The sequence below is a fragment of the Gossypium hirsutum genome, chromosome D02 (assembly GCF_007990345.1).
Source record: "Gossypium hirsutum isolate 1008001.06 chromosome D02, Gossypium_hirsutum_v2.1, whole genome shotgun sequence".
In the NCBI taxonomy this organism is placed as follows: Eukaryota; Viridiplantae; Streptophyta; class Magnoliopsida; order Malvales; family Malvaceae; genus Gossypium; species Gossypium hirsutum.
This window is the reverse complement of record NC_053438.1, coordinates 56,459,303-56,479,644: the sequence shown is the minus strand read 5'-3', so window position 1 is coordinate 56,479,644 and position 20,342 is coordinate 56,459,303. Positions and strand designations below refer to the sequence as shown.

General features: G+C 35.9%; 2 non-coding genes across 2 annotated transcripts; both read right to left on the bottom strand.

Annotated features, from left to right (window-relative positions):
• Window positions 1-514: 514 nt before the first annotated feature.
• LOC121215055 (small nucleolar RNA R71) lies at window positions 515-621 on the bottom strand. Its single transcript, XR_005910791.1, has one exon. It is a non-coding gene; the product is annotated as a small nucleolar RNA R71 (small nucleolar RNA).
• A 12,518-nt stretch (window positions 622-13,139) lies between these two features.
• On the bottom strand, window positions 13,140-13,246 carry LOC121215018 (small nucleolar RNA R71). Its single transcript, XR_005910752.1, has one exon. It is a non-coding gene; the product is annotated as a small nucleolar RNA R71 (small nucleolar RNA).
• Window positions 13,247-20,342: the final 7,096 nt, after the last annotated feature.

Genomic DNA, 20,342 nt, shown 5'->3' with positions numbered 1-20,342 from the left:
TAGGAACGGGAATAATCCTAGTCTCAATGATAATCTGAATGGTCAAGATGCGAATCCTCCTGTTTGTAGGGTGATACGTGTTATGAATGATAATTTGAATACTCAGGGCGCTAATCCTCATGTTCACGAGGTGATAAATCACTGAGATAGACCAATCTGAGAGCATGTTGTGCCAATTTTGGATGACCTAAATCCAGGGATAGTCAAACCACAAATACAAGCTCAGTTGTTTGAACTAAAACTGGTAACGTTTTAGATGTTATAAATAGTGAGACAGTTTGGTGGACTGCCCACTAAAGATCCAAGACTGTATTTACGACTTTTTCAAGAGTTTTGTGACTCATTTAGGCAACATGGTGTGCTTGAAAATGCTTTACAACTTAGATTGTTTCCATATTTTTTAAGAGATAGTGCGAGAGCATGGCTGAATGATTTGTAGTCAAGAATAGCGGCATCATGGAAGGATCTTTTCCAATGGTTTTTGCTACGATATAATCACCCAAATATGAATGTCAAGCTTAGAAATGACACCACATCTTTTTGATAATTGGATGATGAAACACTATATGAAGCTTAGGAACAATTTAAAGACTTAATTCAGAAGTGTCCGATGCATGGATTTCAACATTGGACTCAGATGAAAATATTCTATAATGGGTTGAATGTGCATACGAGGATGGTAGTTGATGCTTTGGCCAATGGTATTTTGGTAGATAAATCATATAATAAAGCATATGAGATTTTGGAAAAGATTGCCAACAATGATTATCAATATCCGACCACAAGAGTTGGGACGGGCAAGAGAGCTACTGGTACTATATGATTAAAACAATGAAAAGGCCTACTGTAGTCCAGGAGTTAAAATCAGTTGAACTATCATGTGTTTATTGTGGTGAAGACCATTGCTTGATGAATGCCCATCAAACCTAGCATCTATGTGCTACATGGGTAATTTCATCCGGAACAATAACTACTATTCCATCACATGTAATCCTAGAGGGAAGCAACATCCGAACTTTAGTTGGAATAATCTAGGTGTGGGGAATTTTAACAATACAACAAGACAGAATGCCATCAATGCACTGCCTAGTTATAATCAACCTATGCCGAGGCAAAATGTCCAACAAGGTCAGGCATCGGTTTCATCATCATCATCTATTGAAGCTTTGCTGAAGGAATATATGACCAAGAACAATGTCGTAATTTAAAGCCAAGCTACTTCTCTCCAAGATCTTGAGAATCAAGTAGGGAAAATAGCGAATGCTTTAAATTCAAGGCTACAAGGAGCATTGCCAAGTGATACCGAGAATTCTAGAACACAAGGGAAGGAAGAGTGCAAGGCCATCACTATTAGAAGTGAAACTCAGCTTGATGACATTGCTCAAGGTGCTAGGCAGAAAAGGAAAACTAGAATAACAACCATGTAAAGATCCCGTAGTCATTTGAAAAACATACCGAACCTAAAAAGGGTAAGCAACCAAATGGTCTAGTAGAATCAGAACATGTTGTCAATAAGAATGCCACGGCAAAAAATATCAACAACCTGAAGGATGACCACTTTTACCTTTTCCTCTGTGATTTCATAATTCTAAACATGATACTCAATTCAAAAGATTTTTGGAGGTTTTGAAGCAAATCCATATTAACATACCACTGGTTGAAGCTTTGGAGCAAATGGCGAACTGCGTGAAATTTATGAAAGATATATTGTTAAAGAAGCACAGATTGGGAGAATTTGAGACTGCTGCTCTTACTAAATATTACACAACAATGTTGACTAATAAATTACCTCCATTGAAGGACCCAGGGAGTTTCACTATCCCATGTTCAATTAGAAATCATTATGTTGGTAAGGCGTTATGTGATCTAGGAGCGAGTATAAATCTAATGCCTATGTCTATTTTCAGGAAGCTAGGAATTGGAAAAATCATACCTACTACGGTTACATTGTAACTGGCTGACCGATCCTACGCATATCCGGGAGGTAAAAGTTGAAAATGTGCTAGTAAGAGTAGATAAATTTATCTTTCCTACAATTTTTTTTTATTTTAGAATGTGAAGCTGACCAAGATGTGCCAATTATTCTTGGAAGACATTTTCTTACTACTAGCAAGACTTTAATTGATGTATAGAAAGGTGAGCTGACCATGAGGGTAAATGATCAATAGGTTACCTTCAATGTATTTGATGCTTTGAAATGTACTAATGTTAATGATGAATACCACACCATTTGGTTAATAGAAACAACATTGGAGGAATTCACCAGATATTGCCACAACAATTCTAATAGTGACGAAGACTCAATTGAGCAAGGTGATACAATAAGTTTTGAGGAATTCAGTGAATTTATGGCAGCCAAGTAGATGGTGGATAGATTAGGGAAGAAGTTTGAACCGTTGGATTTATCAAATTGACCTTTCAATCTGCCTAAACCTTTTATGGCGGAACCTTCAACACTAGAGTTACAACCTTTGCCACAACATTTGAAGTATGCATATTTGGGTGAAAATAGTAATTTTTTGGTAGTAATTTTTACAGAGCTAACACTCGAGCAAGAGGCAAGGTTGTTAGAAGTTCTTTGGGATTTAAGAGAGCATTGGGATGGACCTTGGCTGATATAAATGGAATTAGCCCTGCATTCTGCATGCATAAGATTTTGTTAGAATATTGCCCTAACAATTCCATTGAACAACAATGAAGACTGAACCTGATCATAAAAGAAGTTGTCAAGAAAGATATCATTAAGTGGCTTGACGCTGGCATTATTTACCCAATTTCAGACAACTCATGGGTAAGTCTTGTGCACTGTGTATCCAAGAAAGGAGGTGTCACAGTGGTAAGTAATGACAACAATGAGCTCATACCAACTCGCACTATTATGGGATGGAGAGTATGTATGGATTACTACAAGCTTAACAAGGCAATGAGGAAAGACCATTTTTCCCTACCATTCATTGATCAAATGTTGGATAGGTTAGCTGGGAAATCATTCTATTACTTTTTGGATGGTTATTCAGGATATAATCAAATTACCATAGTTCCCAATGACCAAGAGAAGACAACTTTCACATGTCTATATGGTATTTTTGCATTCAGACGGATGTGGTTCAGGTTATGTAATGTTTCGATAACTTTTCAATATTGTATGATGGCCATATTCTCTAACATGGTGGAAAATTTTCTTGAAGTCTTTATGGACAAGTTTTTTAGGTTCGGAAATGATTTTGAGAATTGTTTGAAAAATCTAGATTTGGTTCTGTGTCACTGTGAAGAAACGAATCTTGTTTTAGATTTGGAGAAATGCCACTTCATGTTTTGTGAAGGAATTGGCCTGGGGCATAGGATATCACGGAGAGGAATTGATGTAGACAGAGTAAAAATTGAAGTGATAGAAAAATTTCCACCTCTTACCAATGACAAGGGTATTAGAAGTTTCAGGTTATACGGTTTTTTATAGGAGAATCATTTAGGATTTTTTGAAGATATCTAAACTCTTGTGCACTTTGGTGGAGCAAAATAGACCTTTCAATTTTAATTAATAGTGTTTGGCAACCTTTGAAAATTTAAAGAAAAAATTTACAACAACACCAATTGTAGTAGCTCCGGAATGGACACTACCTTTTGACCTCATGTGTGACGCTTGTGGTTATGCTGTGGGAGCTATATTAGAGCAAAAAAGAGACAAAATATTGCGTGTAATATACTATGCTAATGGAACCTTATCGAAAGAACAACTTAATTACACCACTACAAAAAAAGAGTTATTGGCTATGGTGTTCGCATTTGATAAGTTTCGTTCGTATCTAGTTGGTATAAAGGTTGTAGTCTACACATATCACTCTACTATTAAGCATCTAAGAGCAAAAAAGATGCTAAGCCTAGGTTGATTAGGTGGATACTATTGCTGTAGGAGTTTGACTTAGAAATTAAAGATCGAAAAGGGACTGAGAATGAAGTGGCTGATCATTTGTAGAGGATAGAATCTGGAAGTGAAGGTAGTCATGGTACACTTATTAAAGAAGAATTTCCATATGAACATCTGTTAATTGCCACTACATTACCTTGGTATGCCGACTTAGTGAACTATTTAGTGAGTAGTGTGTTGCCACCTGATCTCAAGATGAATCTTTCTTGTTTAAACATCGTGTTGATAAATGATTAGGAAAAGTGTTTCTGATGATGAAATACGTAGCATTCTATAGCATTGCCATTCAGCTCCGTATGAAGGACATTTTGAAGGGATGAGGACTACTTCCAAAGCACTTCAATCAGGATTTTATTGGCCAAGTCTGTTCAATGATGCTCATGAATTCTATCAATCATGCGACCGTTGTCAAAGAACATGAAATTTATCTAAGAGACACGAAATGCCATTGCAAAGTATACTAGAGATTGAGTTGTTTGATGTATGGAGAATAGACTTTATGGGTCCGTTTCCATCGTCAGTGGGCAAGGTGTACATACTGTTAGCAGTGGATTACGTCTCTAAGTTGGTCGAGGCTATTGCCCTCCCTAGTAATGATTCAAGGTTAGCAATTAAGTTTTTACACAAGAATATTTTTACAAGATTTCGTACACCTAGAGCCATTATTAGTGATAAGGGGTCTCATTTTGATTATAAGTTGGTAGCTGATGCTTTGTAGCGATATGGGGTGAAACATAAGATTGTCACGGCAGATCACCCCCAAACAAACGAACAAGCTAAAATTTCGAACAGAGAAATTAAATTTTTTTTAGAAAAAAGTGGTAAATCCTACTAGTAAGGACTGGTTTGCCAGGTTGGATGAAGTTTTGTGGGCGTATCGTGTCGCATACAAAACTCTGTTGGGGATGTCACCTTTTAAACTTGTCTTTGGCAAGCCATGTCACCTTTCTGTTGAACTTGAGCACAAAACATTTTGAGTTATTAAGAAGCTAAAGATGGTTTGGGTCGCTGCTGGCCACAAAAGGTTGTTAGAATTGAATGAAATGGAGGAGTTCCAACTACAAGCATATGAGAATGCTAAGATATACAAGGAAAAGACCAAGCTTTGGCACAATAAAAGAATCATGCCACGACAATTTTAACCAGGACAACAGGTGTTGTTCTTTAACTCTAGGCTCAATTTGTTTCTTGGTAAATTAAAATCTCGCTGGTCAGGTCCTTCTGAAGTAGCCTGGGTGTATCCTTATGGGGTTGTTAATATCAAAGATTTGAAAATGGGGGTCATATTTAAAGTTAATGGGCAACACTTAAAACACTACAGGGGTGTCCATGTAGATCGAGACAAGCACTCCATTGATCTCCGAGATATTTGAGCTAACAATTTCTTTCATATTTTTTCTTTAATATCTTGACTTTAATTTTATTTTATTTTTGGTACTTATTTAATATTGTTTTCATCTCTATTTTTATTTTTGAAAAATTTCCTACGATTTTTAGAGGCAGAATAAAAAAAATGTGAACTTAGCAGTTGTGGTATTAAGAGGAGTTTGTCATAGCATTGCGACTAACTGGGTAGTGGACAACGTGAGGTTGACCAGGTAGATAAGTCCAAGGGGAGATATCTTTTTTAGTTCGGCCAATTCTGTTATTGGGCGTGTGACAACCCAAATTAGACCCTGGTCGGAATGTGGTTTCGAGACCACATTACCGAGCCAAAAATTTATTTTCGTGTTTTAATTGCATAAATTGTTGTGTGACAGTGAATATATGAGAAATTAAATGCTTAATATTAGCATTAGGATTGTGAATTAATTCAAAAAGGACCTAGTTGACGAAGTTAGAAAAGATGATAGATGAATTATAAGGATTAAATAATAACAAGGTGAGAAAGTTTGGGTTTGCATGTCAAGGTGCCCAATTCTTGATAGGTGGCCGGCCAAGCATGGTTCCATTCCTCCAAGTTTATGTTGTTTAGTATTTAATATTGGTAAGTGGATTAGAAAATAAAAGAAATGAATTAAAAAGAAAAGAAAGGATGAATAAAATAAGGGAGGAAGGAGGAGTGTTCATCCTTTTCCTTACCACAATAGCCGAACCTAAAGAAAGAAAAAAGAGAAGAAGGTGAAGCAAAGGCATTCGGCCTTTTGAATGAATAGGAGGTTAGTAAATTTTGTTAATTTTTCTTTTGAAATAATAGTTGTTTGGGTTAATCATCACGTTTTTCTTACCTAGCCATACTAAAATTTCAAATTTAGAGTGTTGGATGGAGCTTTCGGTTATGGTATGTGTGAGAAGAACTTGATTTTTTCTTACCTTTAAGTTTTGATGGATAAAGAAACAAAAGGTTGTTGATGAAAGAAATTAATGTGTTAAGAGATTATATGAAACTTATTCATGTTTATATATGTTATATGCAACGAAAATGGTTGATGATTTTGGAGGTGATTAGCTTGAATCGGCCATGGTATATCCATAAACACGATCTATGCTTGTTATGTTACTCATGGTTAAAACAATTCGGCTATGACATTCGGCCATGGATGGTTGTATTTCTTTGATGTTGTTTTTGATGCTTTAGGGCATTGAGGGTTGATTATAGATGAGGTGAGTTTCTTGATTTAAAATTTGATGGATGTTAAGCTAATTGGGCAACCAAAGGTTCAATATTTTCGTTATGAGGTCATATGTGCATTTCGGCCATGGTCTTTGCTTGAATATGAGATTTGTAATGTGATTTTCCTAAATTGTCTATGAATTTTTGGTTGTTGATTCCATGGTAATGGTATATTGAATCCATGAAAATTTAGTAAGGTTGCATTCGGCAACTTGCTTGGAATTAAAAATTGATGTCTAAGCTTAGGTGATTTCGATGATGATATATATATATATTCATAAGTATATTTAGTTGATTCGGCTTTGGTAGTTGCATGAGGTTATTAGCCGAATATACTCACATACATATACATGTGAAATTGGATTGTAAATATTTAGCAAGGTGATTAAACTAGTTAAATTATTGATTTAGCTCAAGGAGGTAAAGGAGGTGAATCGAGCAAAGGCAAAGAAAAGGTTATCGAGTAGCCGAGTTGGAACCGTCTTACCCAACACGAGGTAAGTCATTAAGCATGTAGTTGGTATTATTTCAAATGGTCATAATGTGTATGTTTTGATGCTGATTGGAATGAATAAATATACATATATATATATGCATGTACGTATGTGATGATGAAATTGTTGAATGAAAGAAAAGAGGTAAGATGTACTGAGTTGTTGATCTCGGCACTAAACGTGCGGGATGACCATTTATGACCATGAGATTGGCGCTAAGTGCGCGGGATTAAATTGTACAGCACTAAGGGTGCGATTCGACTATGTTGCACTAAGTGTGCGAAATGAATATGATGCACTAAGTGTGCGAATTGACCATGCGGCACTAAGTGTGCGAGTTTGACTATGTGGCACTAAGTGTGCGATTTGATTACGTAGCACTAAGTGTGCGAGTTGATTATATAGCACTGAGTGTGCGGGCTCAATAAACATTCGTGAATCATTATGGACACTATGTGTGCGACACTATTGAGTCGATCGCGGACAGCGGATCGGGTAAGTGTCTTGAGTACGTGGCTAATAGGTGCTATGCTTATACTTGGTGTTGAGCTCGGTAAGTTCGAACCTATGTGACAAATATACTTGAAGTCACGTACATAAAATTTATCGTAGGATGGGTGAAAGGCCGTATAGTCGTTTGAATGTAACGAAAATAAATCGATTTATGAAATTGCTTCAATGTCCTATTGATGAGTATATAGAATGTGAATGCATGGATTGATATGAAATTGAATCGATAGGTTGGAGGAACTATGGTATGGTTCGGTATGGATGGGGTAAATTGTCTCGTTCCATTTTGTTTCCTCTTGTGATAGTGTTATTGATAGATGGTAGTGCATTGCTTATGACTTACTGAGTTATAAACTCACTCGATGTTTCCTTGTCACCCATTATAGGTTGCTTGGACTCATCTATTTTTTCAGGGTCGGGCCGTCATCGAAGTCATCACACCGGATAGCAAGTTTTGGTACTTTCTTCTTAGTTGGCTTAGAGGAACATTTTGGCATGTATAAGCTATTAAGTTGTGTTTGAATTTTGGCATGTAAACTTTAAGCCATGCGAAAATGGCACGAATGTTCGATTGAGTTGGATCAAGGGTAGGCATGAAATGGACCTAGTTACTTTCGTAACAGATGCTGGCAGCAGCAGTGTCATGAGATTGAAAAATCATTAAAAATAGTAGGAGTGGAATTAATTGATGAATAAATTATGTAATCGAAGCTCGATGAGTCTGTTTTCATGAGGAAGTAACGAAAAGATCATATGGGCAGTATATTAAGAGATAATCAGATTTTTGTGGGACAGGGCTAGAACGGTTTCTGGATTCCCTGCTCCGACTTTGGAAATTCATTACAAATTAACCAGAGATAATTAGGGGTCGTACCATATATGTACAGATTCCTCTCTGAGTCTAGTTTTCATAGAAACAAACGGCATCAGTATTGGAGCCCCGTGCAGGGAGATATCCAAGTTGTAATGGGCAAAGGTCAGTGTAGTCGACCCCTGCAACTGGGGAGACTTTGACTAATAAACTGTACTAATTGGCCCGACCAAAAATTCTAGAAAAAAATACATAGATGGGCACATGAGTCTAGTTTCTGGGAAAAATTACGAAACTGATTTTCGAGTTACGAAACTCAAGATATGATTTTTAAAACGACTAGTACACAGATTGGGCAGTGTCTGGAAAATAAATTTTGTAAGGGGTTAAAGCCAGTTAACACCTCGTGTTCGACTCCGGTGTCGGTTTCGGGTTCGGGGTGTTACAGGGCGAGCCTATAGAAGGGAGGTTAAATTTTTTGTTTAGGGATTAGGGCACTTCACATTTTTTCCTTTCAAAATCCTTTTAATTTTCTTCTTTCCTCCTCCACGTCACGCAACTTCCCTAGCACGTTTCAATTTTTTTGAACTATCATCACTAAGCCCTTATTTTTCTCTCCTCAACTACTCACGTCTCTTAAGTTCTTCTTAAATTTTTCATTTTTTTTCATTTTTTTCTCTCTTCAGTATCTCTTATCTTTTCTTCTACTATATACTCCAACATTTCTTCCAGTTTTCTCTAATGGCTCGCGTTAAAAATACCGCCAAAACTGCTAAATCATCAAGGGTTGGTGTTGCTCAGACAAAGATGTTATTTAATAATGTCGCAGCCATGAGATATAATAGCACCATCGCAAAGCTCCCTTTCTGTTTTGAGTTCTTGTTTAAAGATGAACCATACATGGGATAGAATGAATATGTGTCCTCAATAGTAGAAAAACATGGGTAGAACATTTTTTTGTTTCCACCCCAAAGACGTTTTAGGAAAAATTATTCGAGTTTTTTATGCCCATGTCAACTCTCTAAATTCCCATTTTATCTACGTAAGAGGTACTTCTGTTCCTTTTGATGAAGACCATATTAATGCACAGTTTGGTCTTACAGGTATATAGGATGAACACACGCCGTTTGCTGAAAGTATTATTGTCGAGGGTTGAAACCAGGTATTGGAGGATGTATGTATTGAGGGAACACGATAGACTGTTTCTAGCCAGGAATGTTATACTATTGAGAGGGCTTTGTTGAAGCCCATTGGGAAAATTTTGTATCATTTTCTAGGAATTCGATTTATGTCATCTACACACAATACCATTGTTTCGAAAGAAAGAATACTTTTGTTTCACTTCATTATAAAAGGGAGAAAGATTAATGTTGGGAGGATCATTTTTCAATAAGTACATCGGTACACACGACCGTGTCGCCAGGCCGTGTGTCAAACACGACTGAGTCACACGCCCGTGTCTCAGGCCGTGTGGACATAAATTTTCCCAAAATCAAGTTATTTCAAACACCAAACCATGCATACACCTAAAGGCATTTTGTGCACATTATCAAGGAATCAAAACATGACCAAAACTTACATAAAATGACCAATTCAATAGTCCATGATCATTCAACCAATATGCCATACAAGGCACATCAAATGCAAACATTCAAACTTACCTAACATTTATACTTTACGACATTTCAAACATACACATCTAGTTCAATACCATCTCAAAACATACCATAATCATGACCATTAGCATTTCAACATAAACATACCATTTGAGCCATACCAATCATGCATCACAAATACCCAAAATGACATAATTTGGCAAACATCAAAAGTTACCAAAACCAAACACCTTATACATGTCAAAATCTTCAACTACATTCAACTAGATACCAACACAAGTCCATCTATACATGCCATTATAACCTTGGCCAAAACATCAAAATTTGTCGATATTTATGTTGGATAGTGTAATAGATCTCCGACGAGCTTCCGAACTGATTGAGTTTCTGATTATCTATAAAACATGAGAAAGAAAACTACGTAAGCACATAATGCTAAGCAAATTCGTAAAACATGAAACAAAACTTACCATTTCAATTCAGAACATTAAGAATAAGCATAATGTAATCCAACCACAAGCTTGGTACAAGCTTAAGCACCATCATTAACACATGTTAGTGTATTCAAACATAATTCACTTGAATTAAACATAAGGTAAGCCACATGTACATGAACATACTTCATTTGAATTCATCATTTCCTTTCCATGAATACATGATATATTTCACTTGAACACTTACCATTCTTTTCCTTTTCATGCCCATTAAACCACTTAGAATATTATCGGATACTCGGGAAAGCTTATAGGAAGTGTGCCTAAACATATAATCGTAACCTTTCCTTTACATCATTGCTTACACGAGCTATGGAGTATCCGCAACAAATGCAGGACCTCAACCATTGGTAGGACATTCAAGACTAGCACCCGAAACATGAAACCCCTAGTGAGAAGTCATTAGTATCCTACGAATTCCTAAGGTTCAACCGGGGCTCGATAACCATCATGGCATTATTGGATTTTTTTATTCAATTACATAACAATTAACATATTAACAGATAAGTGAAAATAGTATTAAAAACTATATTTATTCATACGAACTTACCTCGATGACAAGAGCGTAGAAACGAGATCGACTATTCCGAGGCTTTAGCTTTTCCTCTATCTAGATCTGTACCTGGTCTATCTTGATCTAAATACACAAATTCAATCCAATTAATTCTTCTATTATTCAATTTAGTCCATATTTCATATTTCTGCAAACTTATAATTTTTCCCCTAATATTTTAACTTTTCACAATTTAGTTCTTAAGCTCATAAATTGAAATCTAAGCATTTTCATCCTTTTCTCAAGCTAGCCGATTTCTATAGGGACCTATATCAATCCATACAAATCATCATTTCACAAATTTACCATGAACTTTTACCATTTTTATGCATAAGTCCCTAAATGTTATTTTTATCAAAAATCAATTTACAAAACTTGTTTATTTATCAATAATGACTCATAATCTACCATTAAACATAAAAAATCAAACAAGGGTATTCATGACACAACTCTAAATCTTTAACAATTTTGAAAATTGATCTCCAGGCTAGCTAGGTTAAGCTATAACTACTTCAAAAACATAGAAATCATTAAAAATGATATCAAAATCACTTACATGCAAGCTCTATAAGTGACCGAAGCTTCAAACCCTAGCTATGGCTTCTCCTTCATCAAATTACTTTATTAACCTTACATTTTAACTTAAAAATCACTTAATTTGTGTGCATAAAAGTCCACTAACTATTTAAATGGTATAATTACCATCTAAGCCCTCTCACTTTAAATTTTCATAACCATTTGACCCTTTTTATTAATAGAACTCCACTTTTGCACCTTTTACGATTTAGTCATTTTTACTTAATTAAGCATGCAAACATCAAAATTTCTTAACGAAATTTTAGTATGACCTTACTAACATCACGTAGACATTAAAATAATAATAAAAAATAATTTACTCATCAAATTTATGGTCTATAACCACTATTCTGATTTCACTAGAAACGGGCTGTTACAAGCTGAATATTGGGCTTATGTAATGAGTAGGGATTTGACTCTAAGGAAATCCCTATAAAAAAATTTACAAAGCTAATGCTAGAATTTCTTATCTTCCCAGCATCTTGCTCCCACTTGCTGATGCTGCTACGAAGCCCACTCAAGCTGCTACTAAAGCACCCGCTCAACCTGCTGCCGAGGCAACACACCTACTCAAACTACTGCTGAAGAGGCCCAAAAGATGGCATCCCTAAATGCTGAAAAGGAAGAAGAAAGAGAAAAGGATGATAATTCCACCACTATCACCACCAAAGGGAAACACCTTGTTCCACCTTCGCCACTAGCTCCTATATCTACACAGGACTGCGACATTGATTGTCTGATCGACGAGTTAACGGAGACTGACAAGGAGGGGAAAGAAATGACCCCTAAAAAGAGAAAGTGGGAGTACAAGGTCAGTGCTTGGAAATCTACTTGTCGGGCAGAAAAAGTATATACAGACTAGTCCAAGCCAACTAAGTTTTTTTCTCTCTCTTTCATGCATCTTGCATTTCATTTCTTTTGCTATGGCATTTGTTGTAAAAATTTCTCTTTTGGTTGTTCTCTTATATATCTAGTCATGCATTGAGGACAATGCATCCCTTAGGTTTGGGGGTGTGTTGTGTATTTAGGCTGCATTTTATATTTAGTATGTGTGATCATTTTATTATAATCATTTTAGTTTAGTTGAATCTGCTTTGCCACAACAATGTAACTATTACGTACTATTTGCCTATGAGGAGTACAACCAGTACTTATGATATTCGATGATAAGCTTAGATTCTTCAATACACTTAGAACATGTGATAGTGGATTAGGTGAATTTAGCTTAGGATTGGTTGCTTGGAAATTAATTTCCAATAATTTTGAAATAAAGCTAACCATGATCCAGATGATTCAGAAGAACCTGCAATTCAGAGGAACTATAATGGAAGACCCGAACCAGCATTTAAAATGGTTTCTCCAACTTTGTAATGCTTTTAAACTTAATGGGTTCACCAATGACACTATTTATCTTCGGTTGTTCCTCTTCTCCTTAATAGATAACAATTTTTCCTAGTTAGACTTGCAAACACTAGAATCCATCACGACATGGAATAAACTTGTAGAAAAATTCTTGTACAAGTTTTTTCCTATTAGCAAGATAATCCAACTGAGAAGAGAGATCGCAACCTTTAAACAGATGGGAGGAAAAAATTTTCACGAAGCTTGGGAGTGATTAAAGTAGCTGGTACAAAAATGCCTTCACCATGGTCTATCTGAATGGCTACATTTGAAAATGTTCTACAGTGGGCTGGATGCACACTCGAGGTTAGGACTTAGTGGAGCCGCAAGAGGATCCTAACGAGAACCATACATATGAAGATGTCTATCAATTGATTGAGAATATGGCGATGAATTCCTGCCAGTGGCCTTACGAGAGATTCACTTATGGTCCGAGACGATCCACGACCAAAGTTTTCCACGAAGAAGATAAGTACCAACAAATATTGGACAAGCTTAGCTGATTGGAATCTGTATCCAATAGGCCTATGATACACGAGGTAGTTAGAACAGTCGACCAGTATCCTAAAAATTCAGCCGAAGACGTGAATTACATTAGGAATAGGGTGGAAATTCTTATTCGAGCACTTATAATCCTGGCTGGAGAGACCAACCAAATCTGAAATGGGGCGGTAATCAAGGAAGAGGTAACAATTCTAATCAAAACAAACAAAACATTACTTACCAACCTCCTTATTTGTAGAAAATTCAGGAAAGGGTCAATCCCAATGACCATATTGTATGTGGTTAAAGGCTAGATCGAATTTAGGGAGAGATGTAGTTAATGTAGATAAAGGTAAGACAAGTACAGTCTGAATGCACGAAATGTGAACCACATTGAAAAAGTTTGAAAGTTAGGTAAGCCAATTGATAAGCATGGGAGACATAAAAAAGAAATTTGGCACAAGCATCCCGAACAATATTGAAAATAAACCTCAAAAAGAAGGGAAGGAGCAAGTAAAAGCCATAGCACTCCGATCGGGTAAAGTACTAAGTAGCCCAAATAACCCTACTCTAGAGGAGGATGAAGAAGATGCTACTGATCTTTAAGAAGAGAACCTTCAAGGAGATGATGCTAAAACAAAGCTAGAGGAGGTAGTTAAGCTAGAAGCTGAGCAAAACACAAAACCTGTCCTCACACAGATACCATTCCCCTCACGGTTAGAAGATAAACGCAAAAGGGATGAAACGAAAATTTTACGTTTTCTAAACTTATTCAAATAGCTTAATATTAATTTGCCCCTCATAGAGCTAATAGAAAAGAATTCCAAAATACGCAAAGTATCTAAAAGAGATAAGGGCTAGGTGTATGAAAATTAAAAAGGGTGATCAAATTAACTTAAATACATCCTGCATTGCGATAATTACTAAGCAGATACCCCTAAAATTAAAATACCCAATAATTTTTACAATTCCAATAGAGATAAGGGACATAAACTTTAGTAAGGCCCTATGTTATTTAGGAGAAAACACTAATCTAATGCCCTTACGAATATATAAGAAACTCAGATTAGGGGAGCTAAAAAACACGCATACTACACTATAGTTGGCTAACAAATTTTCAGTGCAACTAAAAGGGGTGCTTGAAGATGTGTTAGTTAAGGTGCAAAATTTTATAATCTCTGTTGATTTTGTGATCTTAGTTTTTGAGGAAAACCCTTTTTTAGCTACATCTAGGTCCACCATTGAATTAGAAAATAACAAACTAATCATGAAAATCAATAGTGAGAATGAAACTTTTAAATGTGGTCACCTACATAATGAGGGATATAAGGAAAACCTAGGGAAAACATGTTATGAAATATTTATAGATTTCCCCAATGACCTTGATCCGAAAAGGACGTATCTGTGATTAGTGCAGGTTAAAAAAATAAGTTCAGAGAGCGGGACAAGCAGAACAAGGTGGAACGGCATGATCGACGTTAGGCCAATTCAGACAAAGAATCGATAGATAACGTGTCCATGTACAGACTTACAGAGCTGACGGATGAATCTGGCAGCCACAGGTGACACATCAATGAATGTTATATTAATTTTGTTGTAGTTTATTGTAAACTTGGTTTTTGATAAACTTAAGTAGGATTAGGATTAAATAGGTATCTTAGGATTTAATTTCATTAATATTATTTAGATATATGTTAAAGGGGTGCCCAAACAGCTTCGAATCAAGAAATTAGGCTAAAAATTGGGTCGATATCGTAACATGGAACTTTATTTATAGCAGATGAGGCCCAATTCTATACTTAACGAGATGGTATTATTGTAAATTAATATAGTTTTTATTAACTTTTCCTTCTTAGGACTTAGTGAATAAAATTAACATTTTTATGTGTTTTATGACCTTCTAAGCCAATTTGGGCCTAAGGCAATACTAACATGTTGATTAAGTGTGCATGGCATCATTTGAGGGAAAAAAGATAGTGGACTGCTCTTGATGTTATACAATGGAGATAGGATGTCACAACATAGCAAGCAGAATACCCAAGGAGCAGTCTACCAAATATGTCATAACACAGGCTAGACGGTGCTGTGACACAGCCTTGAAGACACCAAGAATAAAACAAACTGCCTTCAATGTCACAACACAAGGTTGAGGGTGTCGCAACACAACTGGGGTGAGGCCAATTTAATGAGCAAGGGTGTTTTTGTCTACACAAGCTAAATTAACATGCTTAGCCATCCTTACTTGACCTAATTAGGTCATAATACATGCAATCGATAAATACTTGCTCAGAACAACACATTAGGGAGGATTCTTAGGTTTTTATTTTCGTTCTTAATTTTTATCTAGTTGATGTTATGTTCTTGTAATCAAAAAATCCTATTCCGAAGTAAGAATGTATACATTAGGAGGGATTCTTAGGTTTTTATTCTCGTTCTTAGTTTTTACCTAGTTGATGTTATGTTATGCTAAGTCTGGTTCTCTGACCCATTCTTCCTCTACCGTTTTGACTGCATACCTTGGAACCGCTCTTTCCAGGTAAAGTCCTCTCCTTTGCTTTAGAGTTTCAGTGGCTATGATGTCTACCAATGTGTTTGTTGTTCGATGGACATGCTAAAATTTTATGGGTTTGAACTCTTTCTGTATAGTCTTTATATCGTGTATGATGGAGCATACTTCTAATTTATCTCTGGATTTTCAAATGCATTTCCTTATTACAGAAATTCAGTCCCCTTCAATGTAGATTCTACGTTCTTTCATTGCTAACCCCATTCTTACTGCCTCTAAACATGCATGTGCCTCTGCTGCGAAAGTCGAATCAACATTCTCGTGTATGGCCGCTCTAGAGGCAATCACTCTTCCTCTTTTTTCTGGAAACTATTCTCGAGCGTAATCTGAAAAAAATCTCAATTAGACCCTGCGTCAAAATTGATTTTTATGTCTTCTCCAAAAGGTAGGACCCATGAGTCTCTGATCGGTGCCTTTCTGAGTCCATTTTCCTCTAATCTGTCCTACTCCGTTATGTACTTTTTAATAAAAAAGGAAATATCTTTACTGGATTTCTTTACTTTTCATGCACATATTTGTTTCTCTCTGTCCAAAGGACCCAAAGGGATTCACAAATCATCCACTTCTAGGAATTTGAGCATTTATCAAAAGCCCAGGTAAGCCATTCAAACCAGTCAAGAACCATACTCTGATTTAGCCATTGTAAGTTCACTAATTGCCATACTTCTACTGAATCAGGACAGTGAAGAAATACATGTGTTATGTTTTCTGTTGCTTTCCCACATCTTGGGCAGTTTGTATTTCTTACTAATCTCTTGAAATGTAGATTTAATTTAGTAGGGATGTAATTTTTTGAGATGTGTCATACTGTAATCTTAATTTTGGAAGGGAGTTTGAGACTCCATAGTGCTTGGTAGAAATTAGTAGTTGATAGTTGTAATGTATTTAACATAGGAGTAGGAATACCCATCTATAATAGTTTATAGGCGCTCCGCACTGAGAATAGTCTCGATGGTTTACTCCTCTAAGCGACTTCATCTTCTTATGGAATTGCATCTAATGGGAGACGAAGGATCTTACCCGCATCGACCATAGTAAAGGTATTAGAGATTATTTCTTTCCTCCATTCTCTCTTATTACTATTGGTAAGCTCTACAACAATTAACAACTGGATGATTTAACTTGTAATTATTAGAACCTAGTAACCATGCACGATTAAAAATGGAAACATTATTGCTTTTTCCCACTCTCCAACAGGTTCCTTCCTGAAGCACTTTCTTGGATACCCATATACTTTTCCATGTGTAAGACGCATTTGTTTTTAATGTTGCTTGCAGAAGATCCGAATTTGGGTAATATTTGCCTTTAATAACTTTTGCCAATGATTTTGGGTTCGTAACTAGACTCCATCCTTGTTTTGCTAATAAGGCTACATTAAAATTTGAATAAAATTTTGAAAACCCAAACCCTTTTTTAACTTTAGATCACATAACTTTCCCCACGTACACCAATGCAAACCCTTCTTTTCTAGAGATTTTTGCCACCAAAACTTGGCCATTATTCCTTTCATTTCGTCACACAGTGATTTTGGGAGTAGAAAGCATGTCATAGAATAGGTTGGAATAGATTGTAAAATGGCTATGATAAAAACTTATTTTCCTTGCGGTAAGAATTGTACGCTTCGTTTATCTATTTTTCATTTCATTTGATCCTTTAAGCTTTCAAAAGAGGTTTTTTTCTTCTACCAACTATATTAGGAAGACCCAAGTACTTATCTGCGTTATTTGAATATCTCACTCCTATAGCATTATATAATTTTAATCTCACATTTTCGATAGTATTCGGACTAAAGAAAATTGTAGATTTCTCAAAATTCACACATTGTCTTGAGCAGTCTTCATACTCTTTCAATATATTTTTTAAGGCAATTACTTCACTAGTTGTAGCTTTTCCAAAGAGTATGCAGCCATCAGCAAAAAGTAGATGTGAAATTGATGGCCCACTTTGACTTGCCTTAACCCCCTTTAATTTCCCCTTTCTTCTAGTTAGACGCATAAGAGTAGATAAACCCTCACTACAAATTAGAAACAAATTAGAAAGGGAAAGAGGGCTTAGTGGGTCCACTTGCCTTAGCCCCCTTGTTGGCTAAATCTTCTCTCCTCTCAGCCCATTTATGCTTACTGAATATGAAACAGTTGAAATTCACTCCATCAGCGTATCCACCCAAGGCTTTGCAAAACCCATTTTACTCATAATTTCTTTCACAAAATCCCATTCCACTTTGTCGTAAGCTTTACTCATATCCAATTTTAAGGCCATTAACCATTTACTTTCTCCTTTTTTTGACCAAAAGTATGCAATATTTCATATGTCAATAAGATATTGCCTGATATCAGTTTGCTTAGGATGAAAGCACTTAGAGAATTGTGTAAGCGGATTGCCACAATTTTACTTACCACCTTATAAATGTCTTTACACAAGCTAATAGGTCAAAAACTAGTCATATTGATAGGTTTTGGATCTTTGAGATTAGAACTATATTAGTAATGTTTAAATTATCCATGCTCTTTGATCCATTACGAACATTTAAGCAAAATAGACTAACCTCTTTTTTGAGAATAAGCCAGTAATGTTAAAAGAAAATGGAGAACCATTAATATTTGGTGCCTTATTAGGTCTCATATCTTATACTGTGACAAAAACTTCCTCCTTTGAATGGGGTTTTGTAAGCTTGTTGTTCATATAATCTGATATACAAGTGTCCACCCCTGAGAAAATATGATGCATATTAGACATTCCTCTATTTGATTTGAAAAGGCTTTTGAAGAAATTTTTTGCAATATGTGCCATCTTGCTATGATCCTTTTTGACCTTACCATCTTCAGTTTCAAGGTAATTAATTATATTCCTTTTTCTTACGTTGTGAGGCAAATGAATGAAAGAATTTTGTGTTTTTATCGCTTACCTTAAGCCAATTAATCCCTGCCATTTTTTCCCAATACAACTCGTCAATTTCTCATTTTAATTGGAGTTTTGCATCAATTAAATCATTTAAAATTTCAGTTTGTTGATCTGCTTTTTGTAAATATTTTAGTTTGCTGTGCAATCGCGCTTTAAGTTCATTTCTTTTCCATTTGATATCTTAGTTCCATCTCATCAAACTTTTGCCTAGGCCTTTCAATTTTTGTAGTAATTCCCCACTTGTCATGCTCCAAATTCTTTGAAGTTCCTCCTCAAATGTCCATCATCAAACATGCTTCAAAATAAAAGTCCTTTTTGTTTTTATTGTACCTTTCTTTTCTAATTGAATTAGGATAGGGCAATGGTCAGAGAAAGAGAGTGTGGTAGATTATTTTTTTCTTGTAATTGCCAACGAATTTTCCCTTTCCCAAGTACTGCCTGAGGGTTCCCTAAATCACGAACATCCAAACATAAGATTTTTATCGTGCCCGATTGGCAAACCGGCTGGGTTCCTCTATCTTATCACCTTTTCCAAGCATGTCTTCTTTAGTTTTTGATTCCCCTACTATTTGTTTTGCCCTTTTACTTTTGATCGTATTTGGGCAAATTGGTTCTGTATTCTTCAAATCATATTAATCCCTTTTCCTTTTTCCATGGATTGGTATCCCCTTACTTTGATCCATTGGTGCATTGTTTCCTATTTTCTTTGTCCTTTTCGAGGCCCATTGGGTCCACCAATAATATTTTAAAAGAAGAGTTTGGCCCATTTTCATAGTTGCAGGGGAATTGGCCCAAGTTGAATGACAATTATGTTCCCTTCTATCCTTATAGGACTTTGAGAGAGTGAGATTTCTTCGTTACATTCCTCTTTACCCTCACACCGAACTTTATCCATATCTTTTTCCTTAATATTCGGTCGTAACCAATTTGAGTTCAACTTGGTTTCAACCTCTCTTATTTCCAAATTGTCCTTCACTAGCGTCTTCTTTCTCTTCTGAAAAGTATTAGAATTCATGTTGCCCTCTATTCCTTCATCAGATCTCCCTAAGTAGTAGTGTTGTGGCATTGATTTCTTCATGGTGACTCCTAGTTGCGTACTGACTTTCCCTATCACATTTGATTTGGCTTTAGCTTTCAGGGCTAGTGAGAAAGGTAGATCATCTTTTGATAATCCCTTAGATTTATCTAGAGTGTCATTGCAATCCTTTATCACATGTCATATATGTTCTCATCCAGAGCAAAAGCTAGGCAAATATTCATATTTAAAAGGAATCCAAGACTTTTCTTGCGTGCCTACTAGAATGAAGATCCCTCTATGTAAGGGCTTTTGAACATCTAAATCTAGTTTTATACGGAAAAATTCCCATTAATTCTGAGCTAATGACTCCTCCAAAAATG